A 14,603-nucleotide genomic window follows, 5' to 3' on the forward strand; every position below is an offset into this window, starting at 1 on the left:
TGGGAAGTGGAGTAGGGGTAAGGAAATGGAATAGAAATTTTAATTCTACTAACCAATTTCCTATTGAACACCATTATGTCCTTGGCATTGTATTAGATTCAAAAGTATAGGTCTTGAAACTTACCATCAATATTTTAGTCTCTTTTGGGGTGGGAGGGTGAAGGTTGCACAATCCAGCGCATAACCCAATGAGAAATGGATTGTTAACTGAGGCACGAGTTGGAAACGAAAACATAGGAATCAGGTGAGAAACTTTTAAAAAACATATTCTAGACCTCATGACTCAGAATCTCTGAGATGAGCTGAGATGAAAATGGGCTTCCCTGGGGTTAAAACCTTCCCAAGGACATTCAGGTGTGTACCCTGATTATGAGCCGCTGAATTAGACCAGCCCTTTCTATACCTGATCATGAGAATCACCTGAATTGCTTCTTGAGTTTAGATTCCCTGGTTCCACCCACCTCCCGAGTTGCTAATTCAGAAGCCCTGGCACAGGGCACAGAAATATGTGTTTCTAACAACTACTCCAAGTAATTTATATAAACAGGTAAATTTGAAGAATACCAAGTTAGCTAATACTTCCTTCTTCAAGAACTACTCATTGAGCACCTTCTATTGTGCTGAATGCCAGGAAAACAGAGGAATTCTATCCTTCCAGCCTGCCGAAGCCCACAGAGAAGGCAAATACAAGGGAGGTGCAATGAAGGGCTGGGTGAGGAGTGAACAGAGGTTTTATAAGGACTATGGTCAAAGGAGATTTGTTGAAAAGGATGAGAGTTGAACTGGACTGTGAAGCATTTGGTTCTACAGAAAAGAAGGAAGATGTCAGATGGACAAAGGTCAGGTGAGTGTGGCTTGTTCTGAAACTTGGAGAAGTGAGCACTGGCATGGCTGCCTCTTTGTGAGGAACGGGCGGTCATCATATTTAATAGGAGAACCGCAGGATGGTCAAAGTATGGGCTCGAGGATTAGAGCCTGTGTTGGACTGTCCGCTGTGTCCCTAAGATGCTAGAACCCACAGGTACTGGGTTATCTTACTGTAAAATGGAAATAGCAATAGGCAACCTATTAGTGACATTTAGTGAGCAAGTATGCTACCTACCCAGAGAAGGCAAAGGCACAGGCACCCCACTCCAGTACTCTTGCCTGGAGAATCCCATGGACAGAGGAGCCTCGTAAGCTGCAGTCCATGGGGTTGCGAAGAGTCGGGCACAACTGAGCAACCTCACTTTCACTTTTCACTTTCACGCATTGGAGAAGGAAATGGCAACCCACTCCAATATTCTTGCCTGGAGAATCCCAGGGATGGGGGAGCCTGGTGGGCTGCCGTCTGTGAGGTCCCACAGAGTCGGACACGACTGAAGCAACTTAGCAGCAGCAGCAGCATGCTACCTACCAGCTCAGCGGTAAAGAATCTGCCTGCCAATGCAGGATACGCAGATTCAGTCCCTGAGTCAGGAAAGTCCCCTGGAGGAGGAAATGTCAACCCACTCCAGTATTCTTGTCTGGGAAATCTCAAGGACAGAAGAGCTTGGTGGGCTATAGTCCATGGGGGTCACAAAACATCAGACATGACTGAGCAACTATAGCATAGGTATATAGCATGCAACTATAGGGAGCAGCAGCATGCTACCTAGTATTTCATATAAGTACTCCATAAATGTCATTATATTTTACAATGTTTACTGCTTACAGAGCGCTAGGGGCATTACATTCTGTTTCTTGTGTTTATTCTGAGTGCTTGAGTGTTCTTTCTAAAACTTTGCACAAAGCTTTATATTTGCCAAGTGCTGCAGTCCTTATTATTTATTGTTTCTCACATCAAGGGTCCAAGGTCTCAGCACTTAACTTGAGAAAGTGGTATTAGAATGCCTTGGGGATCTGCTTGAGGGTCAGGGAAGCTTTTCAGCATCCTAAACATAAATATCTTCCAAGTAAAAGCATTGATTGGAAGCCCGGATGGATAAAATTGCTGCAAACTTAAAGACTTCTGGGTAAAAGGGGAAGAGCTTTGTGGAGCCTTCAATGACATGCGGCAGCATTATGCTAACCCTCTCCCCGAATCCCGTCTACTGCATTATCTACTGCTTCTTACTGTGGTTCAGTGTCCAAGAAGGTCCCCCATCCCACAACCAGGTGGGAGTCATATGATCCCTGCTTACTTGTCAAAAAATAGGTTTGATTTCTGGAGAGGTCACATTGGTGGCTGAAGGTCACAAAGCTATTAAGTTGCAGAGTCAGTATTCAAACCGGTCTTCATATCTATCTTCATTGCCCTTTTAAGCTTTCTGGGAAATATGGCATTTGAAAGTAATTTTTAAATAAAGTAGGTATTGATGGAAACACTCAAATAGCACAGAAGTGCTTGAATCAGGGAGCAAAGTTACCTCCCCACTTCCTCTCAGAGAAAATCACTGCTCCAGTTTGATGACATCCTGTTAGGCACTGCCTGGTGCCGGTAAGCATGTGCACATGTAAATCTGCATCATGTCTTCTTTGAAAAAGTAAGAAGTCTCCTTCTAGTCATACAATTCTGTAACCTACTGTATTTCCCCTAAACAATGCATCCCAGGGAGTTTTAACATATAGATCAGCCTGCTGACCTTCAAATTTATTTTCCAAGGCACAGAAATGTATTCAACCAATTCCTTATTAATGAGCATTTAAGTTGCTTTGATTTATCTTATTCTTTTTTTATTAAAGTATAGTTGATTTACAACATCATATTAGTTTCATGTGTAGCATGGTGATTCAGTTATGCAAACACACATGGATATATATTCTTTTTTAAAATTCTTTTCCCTTATAGGCTATTATAAAATATTTAGTCCTCTGAGCCATATAGTAGATCCTTGTTGATTATATATTTTATAAATAGTAGTGTATATATTAATCCCAAACTCCTGATTTATCCCCCCTTGCAATGGCACCCCACTCCAGCACTCTTGCCTGGAGAATCCCATGGACGGAGGAGCCTGGTGGGCCACAGTCCATGGGGTCGCTAAGAGTCGGACAAGACTCAGCGACTTCACTTTCCCTTTTCACTTTCATGCATTGAAGAAGGAAATGGCAACCCACTCCAGTGTTCTTGCCTGGAGAATCCCAGGGACGGGGGAGCCTGGTGGGCTGCTGTCTATGGGGTCGCACAGAGTCGGACACGACTGACATTACTTAGCAGCAGCCCTTGAATAACTATGTTTGCTATGTCTGTGAGTCTGTTTCTGTTTTGTAAATAAGTTCATTTGTATCTTTTCTTTTTAGATTTGTAGTTAGTACTGTGCATTGTGATTTATTTTATTCTGTGAAAAAGTATTTCTTTAACTATTGTTGGCCATGTATCTTTTTGAACTAGTACTATTATGGGGGAGATTCCTAGAAATTGAGTTGCTGGATCAAAAGGAAGATTTGCCTTTTATTTTTATGGATATTTCCAAGTGCTGAATAGCTCTCTAAAGTGTTTGTCTCAATTTATTATTACACCAACAGAATACAATGTGATTATCCCATAATCTCAGCACCACTAAGTATTACTAATCTTTTAAATTTTTCTAGTGTGATAAGTGAGGTGTTCATTCATTGACTCTTCGTTCATTCAATCAACACAAATGCCTACCATGTGACAGAAACAATTTTAGCTCCTGGAGATACTTCAGTGTAAAACACAAAGTCTCTGTCCATACAAAGATTAACTGTTTTAGGATAGAAAGGGTAATATATGTAATAACAAATATATACTGGATATATGATGGGTCAGGTGGCAATAAGTGTTGTGGAGAAAAATAACTGTATAATGGTAATAAGGAGTGAGGGAAGGAGGGTTAGAATTTAGTACAGCATGCACAGAGAAGCCCTGTTCATACTTGAGCAGACATCTGAATGAAATAAGGGACTGAGTCAAGCCTTTGCTAAGGGAAGAATCTTCCTGGTTCAGAGCACAGAAAGTGCTACCAAAAGCCCCAGGACAGGAGCCCACCTGGTCTCTTTGAGAGCAGTGAAAAGGAGCTATGGCTGGACTCAAGTGAGCATGTGGGGGACGGGTGGAGAGGTGTCATGTAAAAGCCTTTGGTTTTAACTCCAAATGAAAAGAAAATCTTTGGAGTGTTTCAAGCCAAGGCAAGGCATATTTTAAAGGATTGCCCTTGCTCCTGGGTGGTGAATAGACCGTCCAGGCAAGGTGGGGCAAAGGTGGGCGGTAGCTAAGAGATGAGTGAGGAGACAACGCAAAAATCTAAGGGAAGTGAGGTGGTAGTTTAGCCCAGGGTGGTAACAGGGGAGGCAAGCAGAAGGATCAGATAATTTTGAATGTTGAGCTTACAGGATTTGCTGATGCTTTGAATATAGGATATGAGAAAACCAGGTATATCAAGAATGCCCCCAGGATTAGGGGGCTGAACAACAGAACATCATTGCCATTTCCTAAGATAGGGGCAATTGCCAGAGGAACAGGTTTGGGGTTGGTGGGAAATCGAGAGTTTAGTTTTGGTCATGGTAAGTCTATGAAGAGACTAACAAGCCGACCATGCAGATGACCCCCAGGAGTTCCCTCTGAGTTGCCTGGTGATGAGCTAGCTGGGATGGCTGGTTCCCAGTGCCCCTTGAAGAAGCTCAGGGCTCCAGATACTGTCAATATGACTGCCATCTGGGAGAGTGGAAGAGCAACAGGAGAAGAGAGATGTAGTAGTAGGAATGCTCTTGGTCACATGCATTGTTTGTTTAGTAGCCAAGTTCAGCTGCGTGTGTGTATGTGTCCATCACACACTAGGACTGGCTTAGATATTCTTGGGCTCCATGTACCTCTGCGTCTAGGAATAAGACATCTTTTTTGTTTGTTTTCTAGTTTTTATTGGAGTATAGTTGCTTTACAGTGTTGTGTTAGTTTCTGCTGTACAGCAAAGTGAATCAGCTATATATGTACAAGCATCCCCTCATTTTTGGATTTCCTTCCTGTTTCAGTCACCACAGAGAATTGAGTAGAGTTCCCTGTGCTCTTCAGTAGGTTTTCATTAATTATCTCTTTTATACATAGTATTGTGTATATGAGAATTAGACATCTTTGAATTAAACTTTTTATAATGTGACTATTTGGGGATTGTCTATACTTATTTTCTCCTCTTTACTAGGAAAAATTTACTATACTCTGCTTTTGATACAGCTTCTAATCTAGGCTGAAAAGCACAGGGGATAGGCTGATGCTGACCAGGGACTGGCTTCTCCACTCATCAACCAATTTCATCCTGTAAAAAATATAAGAGAAGGTGCTTATAGTCGTGCCATATATTGTCTGAACCTTATGTCAGGGACAGTTACATTTTAGATGAATCCATCTTCACACATCCCTCCTTTATTAAGCACATTCTTATGTGTCAGGAACCAGAGGAAAATAAGACCTAGTTCCCTGTCCTAGTTCGATAAAGGAGACAAGCTTATAAACATAATATAATAAAATGAGGAAAATGTAATTTAAAATATTATAGAAACACAGAGAATGAAAACCTAATCGATTCTGATGGAGTTTGGAACGCTTCCAATGGAAGTGAAATAGCCAAGTCATAAAGATGAGAGGGGATTGTCCAGGTAAATGGGAAGAAAGTCCGTTGCTGGTAGAGGAGATAATTAGGGTAGAGGTAAGAAACGACAGAGAGTACATGCAGAACTATACATGCGATGATGTTCCTGGAGTTCGAGGCCAAAAATGGCAAGCCATGGGCTGAGGACTCCAGCAAGAACCACCAGTGATGGAGGTCTCCTGTACTAGATCCAAGAGCTTGGACTTCATCCAGGGCTTAGGATTCCAGTGAAGGATTTACCTGTGATATGGGCAGGTCAGCCTTCACCTACAGGACAAATTGACATATTATTGGACTTAACATTATTTAAAGATGTCCTGCCCTTTTGTATTATATAAGAAAAGCAGAATAATACTGTAAATCAAGTGATGGACTTGAAGCCTCATTCCTCTTCTACTTTCCATATGAACTTGCGCTAGTTAACAACTCTGAACCACAATTTCCTCATCTGTAAAACTGGGATAATAATCTTCATATACTTCATGGAATTTTTGTGAGATCCAAATGAATAATAATGTTCATAAAGGCCTTTTATAAGAGGTAATATTATAATTCAAATTAAAGTTATCAGTTCAGTTCAGTCATTCAGTCATGTCCGACTCTTTGCGACCCCATGAACTGCAGCACGCCAGGCCTCCCTGTCCATCACCAACTCCGGGAGTCCTAATAACACTTTTCAAGCAATTCTATATATCAATGTTATTTGTGTATACATTTGTCTTTACTGTGAGATCCTAGAAGCATTTATCCATCTTTATGCCCTCATAATGTGTGGCATCTTGTTTTATATTGACTATGTAGATGCATAAATAATGATTATTTAATTGAATCAGTGTTGGCGGTCACTTATCTTCCTTGTTGCTAAATTTTATAATGTAACACCTAGAGCATCGGAAGGTAAGTCTAAGTAGTATATACAACAGTTCTCAGATGTTTCTAGAGAAAACAAGTCTTATGCATTTGTTTATTTGGCTTTCTGTTTAGAATTAATGCTCTCCCTCCTTCTAAAAATGTATGAAGCATCTTGCATGATTAAACAAAATGTTAAAGGACCATGAACATCAAAACAAAATCAATCCCATTAAAATGAACAAAGGAATTCAAAAAGTAGATGAATATTATCAAGCACCTTGAATGGGTTAGTTTCTGCATTTAAGACCATTAGTGCTGAAAGCATCAGTGATTCTTTTTTATTTGTTTAATTTTTCCATAGTGGACAGTAATTTTCAGGGAAGGGAAACAATCTATTATTTCATCTCATGCCAGAATCTCAGATTTTTTTTGTTCCAAGTGTTGATCAATTTAATCTCCAGATTCTACTGCAACTGTATAGAAAGTGTTTTGGTGAACTTCCTGTCACTGGACCTTGAAAGTGGCATTTTTTTGTTATTGAGCTGTATTTTTGAGACAATGGTGCCTTAAAAGCTTGGTACATGGTTAAAACACTGCAGGATTCTCTTGGAAAAACATATTACAGCCTCATTAAAACTGCATTAGTTTATCATGATTTACAGTGAGAAAACTAGGAAATAAATTATTGAGTATCTTATTAACACAAAAGAATTCTGTCACGCTAAATTATGAACTGTAGTTTAAGGCTTCAACTGTAGGCTTCAGAAGCAGAATATATAAGAGATGTTCTTCAAATGCCCCACTACCCAAGAATGGTCATAGGACTCTTGAATATCAGTATCTGGAGAAAGAATATGTGGTTCCTACTAGGCTCTTCACAAATTATTTCTACATAAATGGGACTTAACTTCACAAAGTTGTTATAAGAGAGAAATAATGTGTGTAGGGCCTGGTACATATCTATGGAAGGGAACTGATGAGCTTTTAGTCTCCTTAACACTTCTAAAAATCAAGCTTTTATTGACACAGCTGGAAAATCCACAGAAAGAAGAACAAGCCAACAGCTATAGAGCACCTACTAGTTGTCAGCATAGTATATATATCTATTTACTCTTCACAACTACTTGCTCAGCAAACTATTTTTGCAGTGAAGAAACTGAGACTCTGAGGGATAGAGAATTTACCCGAGTTAGTTAGGGACAGAGTGTGTCTGATCTATCTGACTTCAGAGAACATCCACTTCACCATACAGCTTCTACACTGAAATAGCTCATTTATCCCTCATGCTTGGGAAAAGAGGTATCAAGATAACTGAAGTTTTCCCTTTAGGCACAGAAAATCTTAAATGGAAATAATTCTAGAATACATTGCTTTTCTACTTTAAAAACCAGGACATGCTGAAGGGAGATTAACTTTTTAAAAAAATAAAAGATTATTGTATAAATGAAGGACTAGTTCACTTATGCATAGGTATAGGTTGACTAGAACTCACATGACTGCCTCCCCATGGCTGTGAGATAGACCCTACGGTCAGTCATTTTGTACTGTTCTGGGCAGGATCAACAACTTAGTGAAGATCAAGTGACAAGATAGAAAGATTCTGAGCCCCAGAAAACTTCACAAAGAAGAGCCAACAAACTGTTTATATGCTTACACACCAAAAAAAAAAAAAAAAAGACTATACCCAGTGTTGGTAAAGTTTTTTTTTGTAAAGGATCATGCAGTAAATATTTTGGCTTTGCAAGCCACATGATTGGTGTCATGACTACAAATGCTGCTGTCATAGCACAAAAGTAGCCCTAGATGATTCATAAGTAAATGAGTGTGGGTATGTTCTAATAAAACTTTATTTATAAAGACAGGTAATGGGCCAGATTTGGCCCCAAGGCCATGGTTTTCTGACTCTTGATTTATATAATTGAAAGCATACTCTTTTAGGTCTGTCAGAACAAATGAACCTATATTCTAAGTTAAGTGCAAACCTGAAACTTGTTAAATCTATTTTCCTTACCATCTGGTTGCTATCTAGACATTTTTCTTTTTCCTCATGGATGTGGAGAGAAATAGTTTCAGTTGTATGACCTCCTACATAAAGTAATATGATCATCTTTCTACACAATTATTCATTGCATGAAAGATCAAAGTAGCTTCTCCCTTCAGTCAAAAGAATCCACATCTTCATAGTTTTTATCTATTTATTATTTTGTATTTTGGCAGAACTCAAGCATGATACTTTTTAGTATCAGAATCCCCATTACAACCTTGTCAGTTTCAACCCATTTTCCTTTATTTTATAAACATTATCAGTCACACATGTCAGGCAGTGAGTTAATTTTCTTTCTATCACTTATTGCTCTGCAAAGTGAGAAATTTAATTTAGGTGGTCTTCCCTGGTGGCTCAGATGGTAAAGAATCTGCCTGCAATGCAGGAGACGCAAGTTCAATCCCTGGGTCAAGAAGATCCCCTAGAAAGAAATGGCAACCCACTCCAGTATTTTTGCCTGGCGAATTCCATGGACAGAGGAGCCTGGCAGGTTCCATGGGGTCACAAAGAATCAGACATGACTGGGTGACTAACACTTTCTTTCTTTCAAAAATTTATTCCTTGTGAATTTTTAAAAGACATATATTAAAACAGTCATTTCTGAAGCTATAGCATCAATAGACTTCCCATCTTAGTTTCCATTTATGGGGCTTAGTTTTCTGAGCCTCTGTAGTTATATCCAAGTTTATTATAGTAACCTGAGAATGTACAGTTTTTACGTGTATAACTGAGGGTTTATTATAAAACAGAACTAATACATGACTTCATGAGAAAATGTATGATACCTATATTTGGGATCTTTCTACATTTAAAATTCAATTATCTGTGGCTGTGATGGAGAAAGTAATATCAGAACAAACAAATAAGCAGAAAATTTAGATTAAAAAGCAGAAGAGCAACCAGATAAGTAACAAATCTAGATTAAAAAAATAAAACCAAAAATAAGCAAAAAAAAAAAAATATATATATATATATATCTCTCTGCAGGAAGCCATTGAGAGACAGCTAGAATGTGAGGGATCAAAGTACTAGAGAGAAGGAAATGTTACTATTTCTAAATGAGTTCATTTGTGTCATACTTTAGATTCCAAATATGTGACATCATATATTATTTGTCTTTCTCTTTCTGACTTCATTTAGTATGATAATCTCTATGTCCATCCAAGTTGCTGCAAATGACATTAATTCATTATTTCTTATGTCAGAGTAATATTCCATTATATACATATATATATATGTATGTATATATATGAAATTGAACGGTTCTATGAAGACCTACAAGACCTTCTAGAATTAACACCCCAAAAAGATCTCCTTTTCATTATAGGGGACTGAAATATAAAAGTAGGAAGTCAAGAAAGACTGGGAGTAACAGGCAAATTTGGCCTTGGAGTACAAAATGAAGCAGGGCAAAGGCTAATAGAGTTTTGCCAAGAGAATGCACTGGTCATAGCCAACACCCTCTTCCAACAACACAAGAGAAGACTCTACACATGGACATCACCAGATGGTCAACACCAAAATCAGATTATATTCCTTGCAGCCAAAGACGGAGAAATCAGATTATACTCTTTGCAGCCAAAGATGCAGAAGCTCTATAGAGTCAGCAAAGACAAGACTGGGAGCTGACTGTGGCTCAGATCATGAACTCCTTATCTCCAAATTCAGATTTAAATTGAAGAAAGTAGGGAAAACCACTAGATCATTCAGGTATGACCTAAATCAAATCCCCTATACAGTGAAAGTGAGAAATAGATTTAAGGAACTAAATCTGATAGACAGAGTGCCTGATGAACTATGGATGGTGGTTCATGACATTGTACAGGAGACAGTGATCAAAACCATCCCCAAGAAAAAGTAATGCAAAAAGGCAAAATGGCTGTCTGAGGAGGCCTTACAAATAGCTGTGAAAAGAGAAGTGAAAAGCAAAGGAGAAAAGGAAAGATATAAACATCTGAATGCAGAGTTCCAAAGAATGGCAAGGAGAGATAAGAAAGCTTTCCTCAGCGATTAATGCAAAGAAATAGAGGAAAACAATAGAATGGGAAAGACTAGAGATCTCTTCAAGAAAATGAGAGATACCAAGAGAGCATTTCATGCAAAGATGGGCTCAATAAAGGACAGAAATGGTATGGACCTAACAGAAGCAGAAGATATTAAGAAGAGGTGGCAAGAATACACAGAAGAACTGTACCAAAAAGATCTTCACAACCCAGATAATCACGATGGTGTGATCACTCACCTAGAGCCAGACATCCTAGAATGTGAAGCCAAGTGGGCCTTAGGAAGCATCACTATGAACAAAGCTAGTGGAGGTGATGGAATTCCAGTTGAGCTATTTCAAATCCTAAAAGATGATGCTGTGAAAGTGCTGCACTCAATATGCCAGCTAATTTGGAAAACTCAGCAGTGGCCACAGGACTGGAAATAGTCAGTTTTCATTCCAATCCCAAAGAAAGGCAATGCCAAAGAATGCTCAAACTACCGCATAATTGCACTCGTCTCACACGCTAGTAAAGTAATGCTCAAAATCCTCCAAGCCAGGCTTCAGCAATATATGAACCGTGAACTTCCAGATGTTCAAGCTGGTTTTAGAAAAGACAGAGGAACCAGAGATCAAATTGCCAACATCTGGATCATTGAAAAAGCAAGAGAGTTCCAGAAAAACATCTATTTCTGTTTTATTGACTATGCCAAAGCCTTTGACTGTGTGGATCCCAATAAACTGTGGAAAATTCTGAAAGAGATGGGAATACCAGACCACCTGACCTGCCTCTTGAGAAACTTACAAGCAGGTTAGGAAGGAACAGTTAGAACTGGACATAGAACAACAGACTGGTTCCAAATAGGAAAAGGAGTATGTCAAGGCTATATATTGTCACCCTGCTTATTTAACTTCTATGCAGAGTACATCATGAGAAATGCTGGGCTGGAAGAAGCACAAGCTGGAATCAAGATTGCCGGGGAAAATATCAATAACCTCAGATATGCAGATGACACCACCCTTATGGCAGAAAGTGAAGAACTAAAGAGCCTCTTGATGAAAATGAAAGAGCAGAGTGAAAAAGTTGGCTTAAAGCTCAACATTCAGAAAACTGAGAACATGGCATCCACCGCCATCACTTCATGGCAAATAGATGGGGAAACAGTAGCTGACTTTATTTTGGGGGGCTCCAAAATCATTACAGATGGTGATTGCAGCAATGAAATTAAAAGATGCTTGCTCCTTGGAAGGAAAGTTTTGACCAACCTAGACAGCATATTAAAAAGCAAAGACATTACTTTGCCAACAAAGGTCTGTCTAGTCAAGGCTATGGTTTTTCCAGTGGTCATGTATGCATGTGAGAGTTGGACTATAAAGAAAGCTGCACACTGAAGAATTGATGGTTTTGAACTGTGGTGTTGGAGAAGACTCTTGAGAGCCCCCTGGACTGCAAGGAGATCCAAGTCCATCCTAAGTGATATCAATCCTGGATGTTCATTGGAAGGAATGATTTTGAAGCTGAAACGCCAATACTTTGGCCACCTGATGAGAAGAGCTTACTCATTTGAAAAGACTCTGATGCTGGGAAAGATTGAGGGCAGGAGGAGAAGGGGACAACAGAGGATGAGATGGTTGGATGGCATCACCGACTCAATGGACATGGGTTAGTGAACTCCGAGAGTTGGTGATGGACAGGGAGGCCTGGTGTGCTGCAGTTCATGGTGTCACAAAGAGTCAGACACAACTGATTGACTGAACTGAACTGATATATATATTTGACTTTGAGAAACATATATGTGTGTGTATATATATATATCACATGTATCTTTATCCATTCATCTGTCAATGGACATTTAGGTTGCTTCCATGTCTTTGTTGTTATAAATAGAGCTTCTATGAGCATTGATCAAGAAGGAAATGGCAGCCCACTCCAGTATTCTTGCCTGGATAATCCCATGGACAGAAGAGCCTGACCAGCTACAGTTAATGGAGTCACAAAGAGTCTGGACACAACTGAGTGACTAAGCACACATGTATGAACATTGAACTCTTTTCAAATGAGAGATTTCTCTGAATATTTGCCCAGGAATGGGATAACTGGATCATATGCCAACTCTATTTTAAGTTTTTTAAGGAACTTCCTTATTATTTTCCGTAATGGCTGTAGCAATGTATATAACCACCAGCAGTGTAGGAGGATTCCCTTCTTTCCACACCTTCTCTAGTATTTGTTACAGACTTTTTAATGATGACCATTCTGACCAGTATGAAGTGGTACCTTGTAATTTTGATTTGATTTATCTAGTAATTAGCGATGTTGAGCATCTTCTCATGTCCTATTGACCATCTGTATGTCTTCTTTGGAGAAATGCCTATTTAGGTCTTCTGCCCATTTTTTGGTTGGGTTGTTTGGCTTTTTATTATTGAGTTGTATGAGCTGTTTGTATGTTTCGGAAATTAATCACTTGTCAATCATATTGCTTTGCAAATATTTTCTCCCAGTCTGGAATTTGTCTTTTCATTTTTGTTTATGATTCCCTTTGCTGTGTAAAAGTTTATGCTTAATTAGGTCCCATTTTTAATTTTTTGCTTTTGTATCTATTGCCTTAGGAAACTGACCCTAGAAAACAATGGTATGATTTATGTCAGAGAATATTTTGACTATGCTCTTGTAGGAGTTTTATGGTGTCACATCTTATTTATAAGTTCTAAGCCATTTTGAGTTTAATTTTGTGTATGGCATGAGAGTGTATTATAACCTCATTGATTTACATGCAGTTATAAGCTTTCCCACCACCACTTGCTGAAGAGATTATCTTTTCTCCACTTTATATTCTTGCCTCCATTGTTAAAGAATAATTGACTAGGTGTATAGATTTATTTTGGGGCTCTCTGTTCAATTCTGTTGATCCAGATGTCTGTTTATTTGCCAGTACCTCACTGTTTTGATTACTGTAGCTTTGTAGTATTGCCTGATGTCTGAGAAACTTATATGTCCAACTTTGTTCTTGTTGTTCAAGATTGCTTTGGAAATTCTGGGTCTTTAATGGTTCCATATAAATCTTGGAGTTACTTGTTCCAGTTCTGTGAAAAAATGTCATGGGTAATTTGATAGTGGTCATATTAAATCTATAGATTGCTTTGGCTAGTATGGCCATTTAATAATATTAACTCTTCTAATTTAAGAGCATGGTGGGTCTTTCTATTTCTGTGAATCATCTTCAGTTTCCTTTATCAATGTTTTATAGTTCTCAACATATAGGTCTTTCACTTCCTTGCTCAAGTTTATTCCTAAGTATTTTTTGTATGTGATTTCAAAAGGGATTTTTTTTTTTTTTTTTACTTAATAATACTGGAGTGCGTAGCCATTCCCTTCTCCAGGAGATCTTCCCAACCCAGGGGTCAAACCCAGGTCTCCTGCATTGCAGGCATATTCTTTACCATCTGAGTCACCAGGGAAGCCCCATTTTATTGTTAGTGAAAAGAAAAGCAACCAATTTCTGTAGACACTTGGCCAATCCTTTTGGATGGCCATTGTCCAATTTTGGGGCACATAATTGTTCATAATGTTCTCTAATGGCTTTTTGTATTTCTACTTTATTAGCTATGATTTCTCCTCTTTCATTTTTATTGTATTTGGGTCCTCTCTCTTTTCTTCTTGATGAATCTGGCTAAAGATTTGTTGATTTTGTTTATCCTTTCAAAGATCCAGCTCTTGTTTTATTGATTTCTCTCCCCTATTGCTTATTAATGTCAATTTTATTTATTTCCTCTCTGAACTTTATTATTTTCTTCCTCCTTCTCACTTTAGGCTTTGTTCATTCTTCTTTCTCTAATTCTTTTAGGTGGTAGGTTAGGTTGTTTATTTGAGACATTTCTTAGTTTTTAAGGAAGGCTTATATCACTAAGAACTTCCCTATAAGAACTGCTTTTGCTATATTTCATAGATTTTGTGTGATTGTATTTTCATTGTCATTTTTCTCAAGAAATTTTTAAATTTCCTCTTTGATTTCACTGTTGGCCCATTGTTTTTTTTTTAATAGCCTGTTGCTTAACCTCTACATAATTATTTTTTCTCATTTCTCTTCCTTTGGTTGATTTATAATTTCAAGCCATTGTGATCAGAAAAGATGCTTAAAATGATTTCTATCTATCC

At 38.5% G+C, this 14,603-nt stretch overlaps 1 long non-coding RNA gene across 5 annotated transcripts in view; it reads left to right on the forward strand.

Moving 5' to 3' along the window:
- The first annotated feature begins 411 nt into the window (after positions 1-411).
- The window catches only part of LOC147375526 (uncharacterized), a 141,937-nt gene continuing 127,745 nt past the window's right edge, over positions 412-14,603 (forward strand). For 2 of the 5 annotated variants that reach the window (XR_015160204.1, XR_015160205.1), the window contains exon 1: positions 414-844. This is a non-coding gene — a long non-coding RNA (uncharacterized LOC147375526). Of the gene's footprint in view, positions 845-14,603 lie in introns of all 5 variants that reach the window. The other 3 variants (XR_015160207.1, XR_015160206.1, XR_015160208.1) reach the window with 3 other exon arrangements.

This window comes from Bos grunniens, chromosome 3, assembly GCF_055505025.1.
Source record: "Bos grunniens cultivar Pamir isolate PY7600 chromosome 3, Bosgru_T2T1.0, whole genome shotgun sequence".
Classification (NCBI taxonomy): domain Eukaryota; kingdom Metazoa; phylum Chordata; class Mammalia; order Artiodactyla; family Bovidae; genus Bos; species Bos grunniens.